Source organism: Heteronotia binoei, chromosome 13 (assembly GCF_032191835.1).
Source record: "Heteronotia binoei isolate CCM8104 ecotype False Entrance Well chromosome 13, APGP_CSIRO_Hbin_v1, whole genome shotgun sequence".
Classification (NCBI taxonomy): domain Eukaryota; kingdom Metazoa; phylum Chordata; class Lepidosauria; order Squamata; family Gekkonidae; genus Heteronotia; species Heteronotia binoei.
The window spans coordinates 16,187,032-16,200,767 of record NC_083235.1 but is presented as its reverse complement, the minus strand read 5'-3'; the positions used below and the strand labels follow the sequence as shown (position 1 = coordinate 16,200,767).

The window sequence follows — 13,736 nt, the reverse complement described above, 5'->3', positions numbered from 1 at the left end:
AAGCCCCACCCACAGAGGACCATGTGCCTTTCCACCTCTGGAGGCTTCAGTCTCCGATTGAAAGGCTTCCTCTTTGGAGGGTGTGTCTGTGTCACTTGGAAGAAATTGGCAGCAACTCGTGAGTAGAGATGCCAATCCCTCACTTCAAAGTCACCAGAAACAGGGAGGGAGGGGGAGGAGGGAGGGAAATGTCTGCTGAGCACTTAATTATTCCCTATGTGGAGATTGATTCTCATAGGGTATGATGGGGAATTGACCTGAAGGGTCCAGGGGCTCTGGGGGAGCTGTTTTTTTGAGGTAGAGGCACCAAATTTTCAGTATAGTATCTAGTGCCTCTCCCCAAAGTACCCTCCAAGTTTCAAAAAGATTGGACCAAGGGGTCCAATTCTATGAGCCCCAAAAGGTGCCCCTATTCTTCATTATTTCCTATGGAAGGCAGACATTTAAAAAGGTGTGCTGTCCCTTTAAATGTGATGGCCAGAACTCCCTTGGAGTTCAATTATGCTTGTCACACCCTTGTTCCTGGCTCCACCCCCAAGGTCTCCTGGCTCCAACCTCAAAGTCCCCAGATATTTCTTGAATTGGACTTGGCAACCCTATCTGAGTGTGAATTTCCTTCATGACGCATGGGGTTGGACTAGATGGCCCTGGAGGTCCCTTCCAACTCTATGATTCTATAATTCTGGGCTTTGAATACTTGTTTTGCTGAACAAAGAGTTTTGCAGTATGCAAAGCCTTCCATCTTCTAGGTATGAATTCTGTTCAGTACAGTATGTAGCTCACTAGTTATATCTCCAGCTCTGAAGTCATACCTGGATTCAACTCCCTTGCTACTTCCTCCATCTCAAAATCATCTGCATTTTCCCACTGAAATCCTCCAATCTCCCCCATTGCATTGCAAGCTGGTATTAACTTTCGTATTTCTCAGTTGTAACCCCAGGGCTTTTTTTGAACAGAAACATACAGCAATGCAGTTCCGGCTGGCTTGGCATCAGGGGGTGTGGCCTGATATGCAAATAAGTTCTTGCTGGGCCTTTTCTACAAAAAAGCCCTGGTAACCTCAATGCCAGCCTGCAGTCTCTGCTTTTGGGTTGGTGGGTCATAAACTGCATGGACTTTTTTTCTGTCCCAGTAATACCACAGTCTTCCTCAGACTTGTCTGACCCCAGCTATGCACAAGCCTCCCTTCATATTTCCCAGGAGAGCATATGATGGTTGATTTTCTTGTTTCCTATTGGCCGTGAGTTAATGGAATGGGTCAAGTTCAAAGAGCATTACAGAGTAACTCTATGGTCGTTTTCGCACTCACCTTAATCAGCAGCGACGACCCGCTTCACCGTGCAGGATCTGCGCGGATTTTGCACTAATTGCCGCGGAGCACACAGAAGAGCCGGAAAGTCCCGGCGCTTTTGCGGTGCAAACGGAAACCGCCAAAAACCAGTTTCCGTTTGCGCTGCAAAAGCGCCGGGACTTTCCGGCTCTTCTGGGTGCTCCGCGGCAATTAGTGCGAAATCCGCGCAGATCCTGCGCGGTGAAGCGGGTCGTCGTTGCTGATTAAGGTGAGTGCAAAAACGACCCATGAATCACAGGACCGGTGTAAATTAGTTTTTAGGTCAGTAAAGTGTATTTTGAATCAGGGGCAAAACTCAGCTAAGTCATGGTGTGATTTCTGCTCATAGATCTGGAGTCCAGGGGTCTTGAATGCACCTGCATCATGGTGTGATTTCTGTTCATAGCTCTAAGATGGAGAATATTCCAACTCAGCTTTCCCCCCAGAGTTATACTAGAAATCCAGTTTTATGAAAATGGAGACTCCCAGGCCAATTTTACTGGAAAAGGTTTCTGTTAAATATGTTGGTGTCTGCTGTAGATGATGGGATGATGATGAATTATACTAGTGACTTTACCAAACCATGGTTAGGAGATAGGGTGTGTCCTGCTGGCTGTTGAGGTTTTTCTTCTTCCATCTCAGTTGGGGTTACAACTGAGAAATACGAGAGTTAATACCAGCTTGCAATGCAATGGGGGAGGTTTTTCATCTTAAGCCTGCATTTCCCTCTCCCGTTCATTTTGGAACTGGGGTAGTTAGCATTACATCTATAGCAACATCTTTTCTATCCATGGTTATTTCCAGGCAGCAGTTTGCAACTATGGTTAGAAATGGGATTTGCTAGCATAAATGACCATAGAACAAAGTAGAGTCCAGTGGCACCTTTAAGACAACATAGTTTTATTCAAGTTGTGAACTTTTGTGTACTTGCATATACAAAACTTTCTCAGTCTTAAAGGTGCCGCTGGACTCTAACTTTGTGGTCTTGCTTCAGACCAACATGGCTGCCCACCTTGATCAATAAATAAAGTATAACTGGTTTTTTGTGAAACACTGCTGTAGATCTCACACTACTTACCAAAAAGAGAATGAAAGGGATAGGAGAGTTAGTTCATGAGAGAGAATGGGGGAGGAGTATAGGTGGCTAAAAAGATGAAGGAGGACTGTGTGCCCATGAGAGAGTCCTGTGATTCTAGCCATGTGTTCACCAAAGTAGGTTTATCTGATGGTCACTGCTCCTGACTCATCATAATCCACACATCCATTTGGACAAGGAAAGACAGAAAGGTAAAATGGAGACATTTATTTTCCGAGAAAGGATCTTGAAAGAAGAGGGTGAGGCAGATACATGGCCATGAGGCGCCCCATTCCCATCAGAGTCCATGGAGATGTCACTGCCTTAAGAGCCCTGCAAAGACATCCAGCCCTTTGGTTGCTCAGTGATTTCTAGGTGCAGAGGTTGGGGATGCCTGACTGTCATGGCAAGCCAAACATGCATCCTGGGAACACTCTGTAGTTAGTTAAACCCCAATCATTCATAGGCCCTTGAAATCAGAAGTGACAGAGCAAGGCCTGGGGTTGCAAGGAAGGACCTGTTGGTGAAAGAATAACAGGGGTATGAGGGTAAGATAATGGAGATCTCTCCTGCTGCTGTACCTTTGCCTTAACTAGGGAGAAGCAAGTGGCAAGCAAGTGTCTCACTCTGGACCCCCAAGAGCTTTCCCATTGTTGGAGATGCTCACTGTCTCCAGCCTTGTGGATTCTCATCTCCCTCCTTGTTCACCTTAGCCAATTTCTGTCCCATGACATAAGGCAACAGGATCTCTGTGCTGCTTTCACCGCCAACAACAACGACAAAACAGGAAGGGAAGCACAGTCAGAGGAGTCAAGTGTCCTAAGAAAAGGGTTTTGCCAGTTCTCCTTTTTCTATTAGGTTTGTTGGAAAAGTGTACAAAGAAGAAGACCCGGCAAGGGGCAGTAAGAAGACAATTAGATAGGACAGTGAGGAAAGCACATTCTATCCTGTTAAGTGTCACTCCTTGTCTGCCTTCTGATTGTTCCTCTTAGGGCATTTTCCCCTTCTTTTCAGAAGTGCCACACTCAGGGTGCATTCACACTACACTAAGTAATGTGTTTTGCAGCTGGATTTTTGTTATTGTTGCACAGTAAAACTCCCATTGCAAAATGCGTTATTTAGTGTAGTGTGAATGCACCCCCAGTCTTACCTTCTTTCTCAGATGAAGATGTAGATAGGAACCTTTCTCTGTCTCTTTCCTATCAACTATGTCAATTCCTAAATAAACCTTTATCTACTCTTCAATCAATCACTGTTGCTATGCTACCAACAAAACTCAAGGGAGCAGATGTGACAAAGGACTCTTCTTCCTGAACCCTTCCCCTCTGCAATGCTCCCCGCAAGTGCCTGATGTCTTATTACTGTTGCTGGCTCCCTGTGACATACCGGCATCTCCTGGGGATTAGCCACTGACTGTTCAGTTGCAGCCGCTGCTGTAGCTGCCCTCAAAGCCTTCGATTTCAGAAGAAGTTACTTGAGGTAGTGGCTTAATGAAGGAACAGACTGAGATTACTATACGATCTCCGTCAAGGTGCCCTGTTGGACAAAAAAGACAGAAACAAAAATTTATTTGACAAGAAAAAATAGTAATGGTTCATTCACTATGGCTTGTTCCCTGTCTGATTTCATCTAGATTTCCATGATAGTGCCTGACAGAATCCACACATTCCATGTTTTGGCTCTGGGAGGGTGATTGTTCTCAGACTAGAAGGGTCGGTTTAAGGTCAGAATACCAAACCTGGTTCCCTCCCAAAATATCACAGGCTTGACTAGCTATGGAGTATTTATTTGTTCCACCTCTTCTTTAGAGGTACGTCAGAAATAACTGAATGAATTTCAGTTGCCCTAAGTCTCCAGCCAATGTGGTGTGATGGTTAAGGCTGGAGGTTTCTAATCTGGAGACCCAGGTGTGATTCCCCATTCCTCCTCCATATGAAGTCTGCTGGGTGACTTTGGGCCACAGCAGCAACTTGGGCCAATCACTGTTCTCTCTGCACTCTATTAGCCCCATCTACCTCACAATGTGCCTGTTGTGGGGAGAGGAAGGGAAAGTCAACTGTAAGCTTTTTTGAGACTCCTGATGGCAGGGGTTGCCAAACTCATTTCTTATGAGGGCCAGATCTGACATAAATGGGACATTGTTGGGCTGGGATGTGAAATAGGGTTGCCAACCTCCTGGGGATTTCTCAGAATTACCACTGACCTCCAGACTACAGAGTTCAGCTCCCCTGGAGAAAATGGTTGCTTTGGAGGATGGGGTTTGCACTGTTGCTGTGTTAATTATGCTACTGACAAAACTCAAGGGAACAGATGTAATACAGGACCCTTCTTCCTGAATGCCCCATCCCTACCCTCATTGTGCTATCCCAGGAGTCTGTAACCCAAGTTTCCTGGTGTTTCCTAACCCTAGAGCTTCAACACATGCTAAATCCTCATCAGCTACCATTTACAAGTGGATTTTTGAATTCACACAGTAAAATCCAGTTGCAAAGTTTATTGAAAATGCTTCCAGGTTACGTTGGCTTCAGGTTCCCTCCCAAGAAGCAGCTTGCCAAGTACTTCCTGGCAGCTCTTCTGAACTGCGTGAACAGAGGTGCCCCTCCAAGGGGGGCTCTACCGGAGACTCGGTAAGGATCTCTGGCACCAAGAGGTGTGATGGTGGCGCAGAATTCCGACAGGTGTGAGATTCATAGCACCTTCTTTGCCTCTGGCTCCATCGCGCAGTCACCATTTTCGCAATGGCACTAGAAGTGAACCGCTTGCTAGTCCAAGAGCAATGAAGATTAAATAGCGATATTCTACACTGAATGAAACATCTACAAGTAAGTCACTGAAGTATTTCTCTTTTCGCAAGAAAGAAAACTTCATTAGCTATTTTGAATCAGGGAAAAAAGTCAAGAAAAGGAGGGGAGGAGTGACATCATTAGTCCCCCACAACCCACCCCACTTAAAAATCTAAAACGGGGCTTGAGATTGAAGAAAAATAAAAATCCTTTTTGGTGACTGGAAGAAAAATAAAGTGGAACATTGGATTTTGATTGGAGAATATAAAGTGGACTGATTTAAAGACTTAAACTGAAATAAAAGTGAAAAGTGGAAATATTGTAAAAGAGAATAATTGGCAGAAGGTTCTTGGATCGGTACAAACTTTCACAGCTCCTTTTCTTTATTGAATGGACATGAAGGGGTCAAAGGTAGAATTGGATTGGGATATAAATGTGGCTCTGGAAATTCTTCGGGACAATTTCATGAATGGGATGCAAGCTCTGCAGAAGACTCAATCTGATACGTGACCCAACAGCTAGTGATACTACTGGGAGTATAAAGGAGCCACAGGATGTAATAAACCAGATAATATCAGAAGACCAGGAGATGATGGGAAAAAAAGAAGCCCAGCAATATGAGAATTATTTTAAAAATTGAGTCGATGGTGAAGGAGAAAGAACACCTTATCAGAGAGGAGGAGCGTCCCTCAAAGATCCCAAAAGAGAAAGAGAAACACAACAGCCCAGGAAATTTTAACAGACGAATGTTATTAGGACTGGCTAAAAATTGGAAGACCTATAAAAAAAAGAGAAAGAGACGAATAAACTTTGAATTGTCAGAAATGGAGAAGAAATCAATATAGCCTTGGACTTTGTGAGAAATGGCTTATTAGAAATGTAGTTAAAAAATTGTAAGCTTTGGTTAAAAATTGGACAGCTTGGAGAAAGAAAGCAAGAACCTTGCTCAGTTCCGCAGGGCCTGTAAGACAACCCTCTTTTGGGCTGGCCTATAACTAGCTGGCACAAGAAACTAAGTGTGGCTTTACTAGATTTCTGCTGTCAATGTTTTAAATGTTTTAATTATTTTAACTGTTTATATGCTTAAACCTTATTTATGTGAGATTCTGTGTTGTGAGCCGCCCTGAGCCACTTGCAGGGAAGGGCGGGATATAAATCATAAAATAAATGAAAGAAAGAAAGAAAGAAAGAAAGAAAGAGAGAGAGAGAGAGAGAGAAAGAGAGAGAGAGAGAGAGAGAGAGAAAGAAAGAAAGAAAGAGAGAGAGAAAGAAAGAAAGAAAGAAAGAAAGAAAGAAAGAAAGAAAGAAAGAAAGAAAGAAAGAAAGAAAGAAAGAAAGAAAGAAAGAAAGAAAGAAAGAAAGAAAGAAAGGAAAGACTGTGATATTGGGAGGGATTTATTTAGATTATTTGGCTGGTGGTGAGGGGAAAATATATCAAAGGGTGCTTAAAAATAAGAAAGGAATGAATAACAAAGATATTGTTGGGGTACAATTGTTGGAATGGTAGAAAGGAAGAATTTGGAATTCCTAGAGATATTATTGAGAAGAGGCTTAGATTAAAATTATAGGGTTAAGAAATAAATGTTGGATTGAAATCTTTGTGATAAGAGGTACAAAAATTACATATGGAGGAAGATTAAATCTATTGGGAGATAGGAATGTAATAGATTTATTGAAAAAAAAAACATATTTTTGAGATATTTCTGGGGTGATTTTTAGAATGTGCATAGCTTGATGAAGATATTTAGTAAATAGTTTAAAGTGAGAAATATATTGAATCAATAAGATCAAGAGAAGAATATGATTTATTAGACTTTATTATTAAATTATTTTTAAGGACCAGTATGCCCTTACAGACTATAAAGTCTGTAACAGAAATAAAACATGTATTGATTGAAAAAATGTTTGAGATCCAGAAGAAATATTAGAACTTGAGATAGAGATTTTTACTAAATATTGAAAATGTATGCAAAATTAATAATAAAATGTTTAAGACGTACTGGTGATGATTTTAAGAGAAAAGATAATTATATGTAGAACTTATAATGCTCTTGTCCTATCCTGTATCCCACAACCCTTTCCCTTACTGTGTGTAGTATGTAGAAAAAATTAATAAAACTTGTTATTTCAAAAAAAATGCGTTTTTTTTAGGGTATCCGAATTTGCCATTATAGAAATGGGGGCCTGCAAAACTCACAGGAGGTGGATCCTATCCCCCCATAGATGGGCCTTCCCTAGCCCAAGCAGCCACCTTGAAGGCTGGCAACAGCAGTGCCTCAGCTTGTGCAGAGAACACTACTTTAATTTCCCCAGCCTGCTGTCTTGGTGAGAACTTTGAGCCTAAGACCCAGGGATAAACATGAAATGGCTGGGCATTGTAAGCTTCTCTCCTTTCTCCCCCAGGAGGCAGAGAGGCAATGACTCTCCAGGGTCTCAGGTGAAAGTTTTTCTCATAGTAGGCCACAGGCTGGTTCTTTAACTGGATGTGCTAGGGATAGACCCCTACATGTCAAACAGAGGCTCTTCAACTGTGCCATGACCTGGATAGCCCAGGCAAAACTCATAATTCTAACCAGGGGTCATTTTGTGGAAAAAGATGTGCCAGAGCTCATTAGCATAACTCATTTGCATACTATGTAAATGAGATGGCTCTCACAGCCTTCCTTCCACTCTCCACTCCCCACCCCCCCCCAGCAACTCATACACACATGCACACATCCATCCACCTCCACCAACAGCGCTGGCCATGGCAGGCCCAGGGCCACGCTGCTGATGAGGACCACGTGCTTGAAAGGCTTCTCTTGCCGGGTGGTTAAAACCCCTATGGGCCCAAAGGATAGCATAGAGAGATTGGGCTTCCACTGTGGCGTGATGCTAGAGAAGGGCTTTTAAACCCTTTCCCTGGGGTCACTCCACAGTGGCAGCCTGATCTCTCTATTCTATCCTATGTGGGCCAATAGGATAGAATGGAGAGATTGGGCTGGCTGTTAGAGCTTCTAGAGCAGGGGTCCTCAAACTTTTTAAATAGGGGGCCAGTTCACTGTCCCTCAGACTGTTGGAGGGCCGGACTGCCGTTACTGTACAAGGCCGCGGGCCGTCAGTTCTCTGTCTTCTGCATCTCTCTCCCTTCCCCACACCACACACCCCGGCCTGGGAACTCACCTCACCTCGGTATCACCTCACACTCTGTCTCCGCCGCCTCAGCCCAGTGCCGGAAGTGTGCGTTGCTAACGTGAGTTTAGGTCGAACGTCACTTCCGGTCTGATTTTGCCATTACCCGGCGGGCTGCATAAATGTCCTCAGCAGGCCGCATCTGGCCCGCGGGCCGTAGTTTGAGGACCCCTGTTCTAGAGCACTGCTGTGGAGAGCTCTGGCCTCAAATGAGGCCTGATGCTAACTAACAAACACTACCTCCAAGAAGAATGGAGAAATGGGGATTATTGATAATCCAAAACTACAGGTTTAGGTGGCTGCTACATCAAGCACAAGAGAAAAGCCTCCAGCCAGTTTGCAACCAAACTCCCTCCCCCTCAGCAGCAGATTTAAAAGAAATAAACAACTGTAGCAGACCCAGGTTGTTGCAGTTTCAAGCTCAGTAAACACAGAAGAAAACCTCCTGGAAGCATAATGGTGTTAGGAACAAGCTCCCTCCCCCTCACACAGCAAACTTTAGGAAATAAACAGCTCTGCAGTCTAGCAGACTCACATGGCTGGGAACTGGGAAACTCAAAAGGTTGCAGACAGTCAGGGGAGGGTGTGGAGAGAGCAGTGGGACGGATTAAAGACCGGGGTAGGCCGCTTACATTCTGTGGGGGACATATGTTTGACATCTTTGCTTTGCGTGTATCAAAACCAACTCTTCATACCTGCAACAACATATTCATCTTCATTGAAGGGATCATTGTGTCTGTATCCACAGGTGGTCCCAAGAATCTGGGTGTAGAGATTGACTTTCTCTCCCACTTCAGTAGTGCCCTTGAGCACCTGCAGAGAAAGGAAAGTTTTCAGGAAGCCAATATAAGGAGACATTCAAGGGTTTTTTCTATTACGGAAGGTGCTGGTGTCTCCAAGGGAGAATCATTATTGCTGTGTGCTGTCTATGTGGTTTACTGAAGTTCATGGACTTGGGGTATGTAAACTGAAATCCCAGTTCAGTATATAGCTGACTGAATGAGTCAGTATCTCCCCAGCTCACTTCCCCCTGCCTTTAAAAAAAGGGAATAATAATGGCCGACATTTCAGAAACAGAGTGGAATAGAAGAGTAGGGCAGGGTTAATAGAAGGAGATTCCAGTCTGTTTCTGAAATGATGTTGCAGTAAAACAGGATGCACAGATTTGTGAATCTTGATTTCAGATTTATGTCCATTCATCTTTTGGTATACCCAGGCTACAAGGTCACTGGGTTCAGCAGCTGGGCAGTAGTTGACAGGGTTGTGCCACTGAGCTGGTCAGTATTAGGTTAGCACAGGGCTCTGCTGCTTAGCACCAGTGCATTCAATGCACTGTGCTGTGGTCCTTGCAGAAAGCACCCCCCTAGGTTTGCAATTCAGAGAGATTCTCAGATTTGAACTAAGGTCCTGTGTGTGGCACTGGCACTGCCATAGTGGGACTTGTTCTGCTGGGCACATAGCACGGTTATGCTCCTTGCAAACAACCGTCCTCACCACAGTTGACTTTCCACTGCTGAGTTTCTCTAGGAGAATCCGACTGCTGCCTGTGTTTGCAAGTTTTCCCATTATAGGAGACAATGGAAAAGAGGGGGCAACAACTTTGGGGTCCCATAGAATGGGAACCCCTGGTCCAATCTTTTTGGAACATGGGGATTCCTTGGGGGAGAGGCTCCTGCAGCTTCCCTGCAAATATGGAGCCTCTATCTCAAACCCCCGCCCCCCAGCTGCAATTCATAATACACTATTTTGCCATTTTCAATGCCCCATAGGGTATAATGTGGCTCATATATTCAGGAATAGCTGAATATCTCCCGAATCAGATTCAGCCACTGAATCTGCTATTCAGTGATACACACACCACAATTTTTTTAGCTCCAAAATTTCCCTGAATCTGAATGTTTCTGATTTTTTTTTTGCACACCCCTAGCGCACAATATAAGCACTGACCCAGCTACTCCATTCTCAGCAAAGGCTGTGCCCACAGGAGAAGGAAAAGGGAAGGATCAGTGGAGGATGCTGGACACCGAGCTGCTGCATTGAACCAATATAGGACTCTTAAGATGTCCATTGATTAAAATGAAAATTCCAACTTTTCATGCCATCAGCATTAACAGAAAAGTAGTGAATGATACTGGAGTAAGGGAGATTTTCCACATATTTTTGGGGAAGGAGATGCTTACTTTGGTGACTTTGAATCCATATATAGCCCATGTCATATCTTCAGTAAAGCTGGCGTCAGCAAAGCTGCCTTCGATGACTGCACAAAAGAGTATATAAAAAGTAGTGATTGAAAACCTGTATCTTTACAGGGAATCTGGTAGCTTTTAAGGATCACTGAAACAGTGGGACGTACCTCCCACGGAATATGAGTCTATGATCATACATTTTAGTCACAGAAATGCTAGAAACTGTACATATAGTCTTTGAAATACTGAGGTTTTATCCTTACTCAACCAAATGGCTGGTTAACATATACATGGTAGAAAAATGATCATGTGTATGTATGTATGAGTGAGTTACCATTGCAGACGAAAAGTTTCCCTCAGGAGTGTTTTTCAATGAAGTTCATTCACACATGTATTTGCAGGTGGTTGTGGCAGGACATAAATCCCGCAACAGTGGTGATGTGCAGAGTAACCAAGTGTAGACAACTGATTTACTTGCATTTGTGTATTAGGCCAGGGAGGATATGAAGCAATGAGAAATGCAGGGAAACATCCTCCCCATGTTTCCAAGAGCTTCAGGGAAGAAGAGAGCGTGTCTTGCTGCTCTTTTGTCCCTCTGGCTTTGAGAAAATTAAAGGAGAATTGAAAGGAAATGAGATGTTCAGACTTCTTGTTCTGGTAGGGCTTCACTGTGTTCAAGTACCTTGTGACCTGCAAGAAATTAGATTCTGCAAAGTGAAGGAGCCATGCAAGGGGGGAAAGCTGGCAATTCCCACCTCTTAACATTTTTTTGCAAGCAGTCAGCTGTGTGAGCAGTAGCCACTAGTGAAGTGATACTGATTTATCATTGCTGTTGAACTGTCTGAATGAAATCACCTCTGAGGTGCTGGAAGAGTTGTTAGAATTTCTCCTGGCCCCCCAGGGTACCAGCCCACCAGGACAGTTCTTTGTAACTTAGATGACCAGTCTTTCCCGGATATGACTGTTCTCTAGTTCTGAACAGTGACACGAGGACCAGAATTAGTCATTGCCAGGAACTCTGAGAGAGCCTAAAACAAAGCTGAAATAACAAATTTGTATGAAAGTGCTATGGAAGGTCTTAAACCAATCCAACTCACTGAATGTGAATGACCTATAAATGCACAGGTGTTAGTAATACTGAAAGGTTAAGTGAGCATACATACAGGCTTGCAATACTGTATCACAATTTCCACAGCCTTCTTTGCACATACCATTTGTGAAGCATGATAACATGAAAAAAAATGAAAGAATTCACTTCTATTGTATGTAGAAACTTCCATATCTGGTCACCATATGTTTGCCTTGCCACAAGCGAATAGCTTAGGCTGAGCATCTGCCTGGAGGACGCTCAGAGAGTGCTACAGTTGGTGGTAGTGGTGTGGAGGGCAGGAAATGGAGCGCAAGAGGGGAGGGGGCAGTCGGGCCGCCCCTGGTGATGCGGCATTGAGGCTTGCATGGCTCGGTGCTGGGTCGCGACTCTGCCAATGGGAAATGCTGGCCTAGGTTAATGGTAGAAAGGTAGCCAGTACAGGCACTGCTGAAGGGGATATCAGGATCTACAGATCATTACAGGGGCTGAGGTAAGCAAGTGCACTGATGGGAATCTCTAACAGGAATGTTAGAAACTGAATTCACTGACTGAAGCTGGGATCAGAAACTCACCGACATCAGATGCACAGTAAGCAGTCTGGGCATCTATAGGAGGGCTTGCAAGACAGTAGCAGGCTGCAGTGGGATCTACCAGTAGAAGGAGGGTGAGGATGCTCAGTGCCAGGCATCCATGCACCTTAGCCAAGTCCATTTTCCTCAAGGAAGAAGAGGAGGTTCGTGTCTCAGAGGTGACCTGAAAGGCAGAGTTGCAGTAACAGCCCAGGGAAGAAAGTTTCAGAAAGCAGGATCTGAGTAAGACGTATTGAGTATGAAGACAGAAACGCTGGATTGGGGGGCGGGGAGGGACACAAGACATCATCATGTGTAGTTTGTATCTGGGACCTAGGGACTGAGGAGAATGGCAGGATCAAAAGTGGGTGCTAGATGAAGCCAGGAATAGAAAGGACTCCAGGGTCTTCACTGCACTAGCATTTAGGGCATTTCATTGATATAAGAAGTTCCCAGGATTGCACAGCTCATGACTAGTGGGTAGGAAGGAAAAGGCCATTGTGGATCTGGGGGAGCCTGAGACAGAAGGATGGTAGGTCAGGCTTGAAACTTTGGCCAGGCAGGAATTTGTTCATTTCTGCAGCAGGAAAGAAGGGGTGGAAATAAGAAGAGGAGATGCATGGTTAAGCCAAGATAATTCCTTAGGAACTCCTTGGGAACTGAAACCTCTGCCATGGTGAGGACTGAGAAGTGTCTACCCACCTTGCTTAGGAAGGAAGTGTACAGAGTGGGGTCTACACTGCAGCAAAAGAGTTTGTGGTCTCTTTGCTCACCTTGTTCTGTTGTTGTTTAGGTGCCCGTAGCCAGCTCAGGATGCAGTTCCAATCCTAATCCGTGGGTATATAAGATTGTGCCATTTCCTGCTTGGCTGTCCCATCTGTTCATATCCTGACTGCCAAAGGGGTGTAACATATAGAGTGTGTGTTTTCCAGTCCAGAGCCAACCATTGAAGTTTCATTGCTTAATGAAGTCAAATTAAGCAATGTGAGGTGGGCTGCAGTCATCACTGCTGAAAAAGGATTTAGTGGTAGTTTTATAAAGTTTTCCTCCCTGGTACCCTAGAGAAGTTCTGTCACTGACACACTCTTGTTGGGGACTCACCCTGCTCCTCAGCAGCTGCCCAGGGCTACAACTACTTATGGATTAACTCAGTAGCTTTTTGAAAGAAGTCTGGACAGAGTTAAGAATTAAAGCAATGCATCAACTGAATTTCTTAACTGCTTCACATGCCATTTTGGCACATGAAGCAGTTAATAAACTGTTTCTTGTGTGCAAAAATCAAGAGTATTTATGCAGTACTGTTCTAGCATGCAGAATAAGAAAGTAAAAGAACATGGAAAAGGTTACTATGTTAAGTGAGACTTGCATCTGCCAGGCATGCACTGCTTTGTGGGAGGTTGGCCGATGGGTGTATGCATATCATGAATAATGGTTGAACAAAGTTTGAGTCCAGTGGCACCTTTAAGACCAAGAAAGTATTGTTCACCGTATAAGCTTTGTGGACAAACACACTCCCTTGTTCTGCTTCATGT

General features: G+C 44.2%; 1 protein-coding gene and 1 long non-coding RNA gene across 4 annotated transcripts in view; one reads left to right on the top strand and one right to left on the bottom strand.

Moving 5' to 3' along the window:
• SYN1 (synapsin I) overlaps positions 1-13,736 on the top strand; it is a 294,037-nt gene that overhangs the window by 89,168 nt on the left and 191,133 nt on the right. The window lies entirely within an intron of this gene.
• On the bottom strand, positions 3,792-10,578 carry LOC132581653 (uncharacterized). Its single transcript, XR_009556135.1, has 3 exons — positions 10,540-10,578; positions 9,055-9,172; positions 3,792-3,941 (listed from the first exon to the last, which is right to left on the bottom strand). It is a non-coding gene; the product is annotated as an uncharacterized LOC132581653 (long non-coding RNA).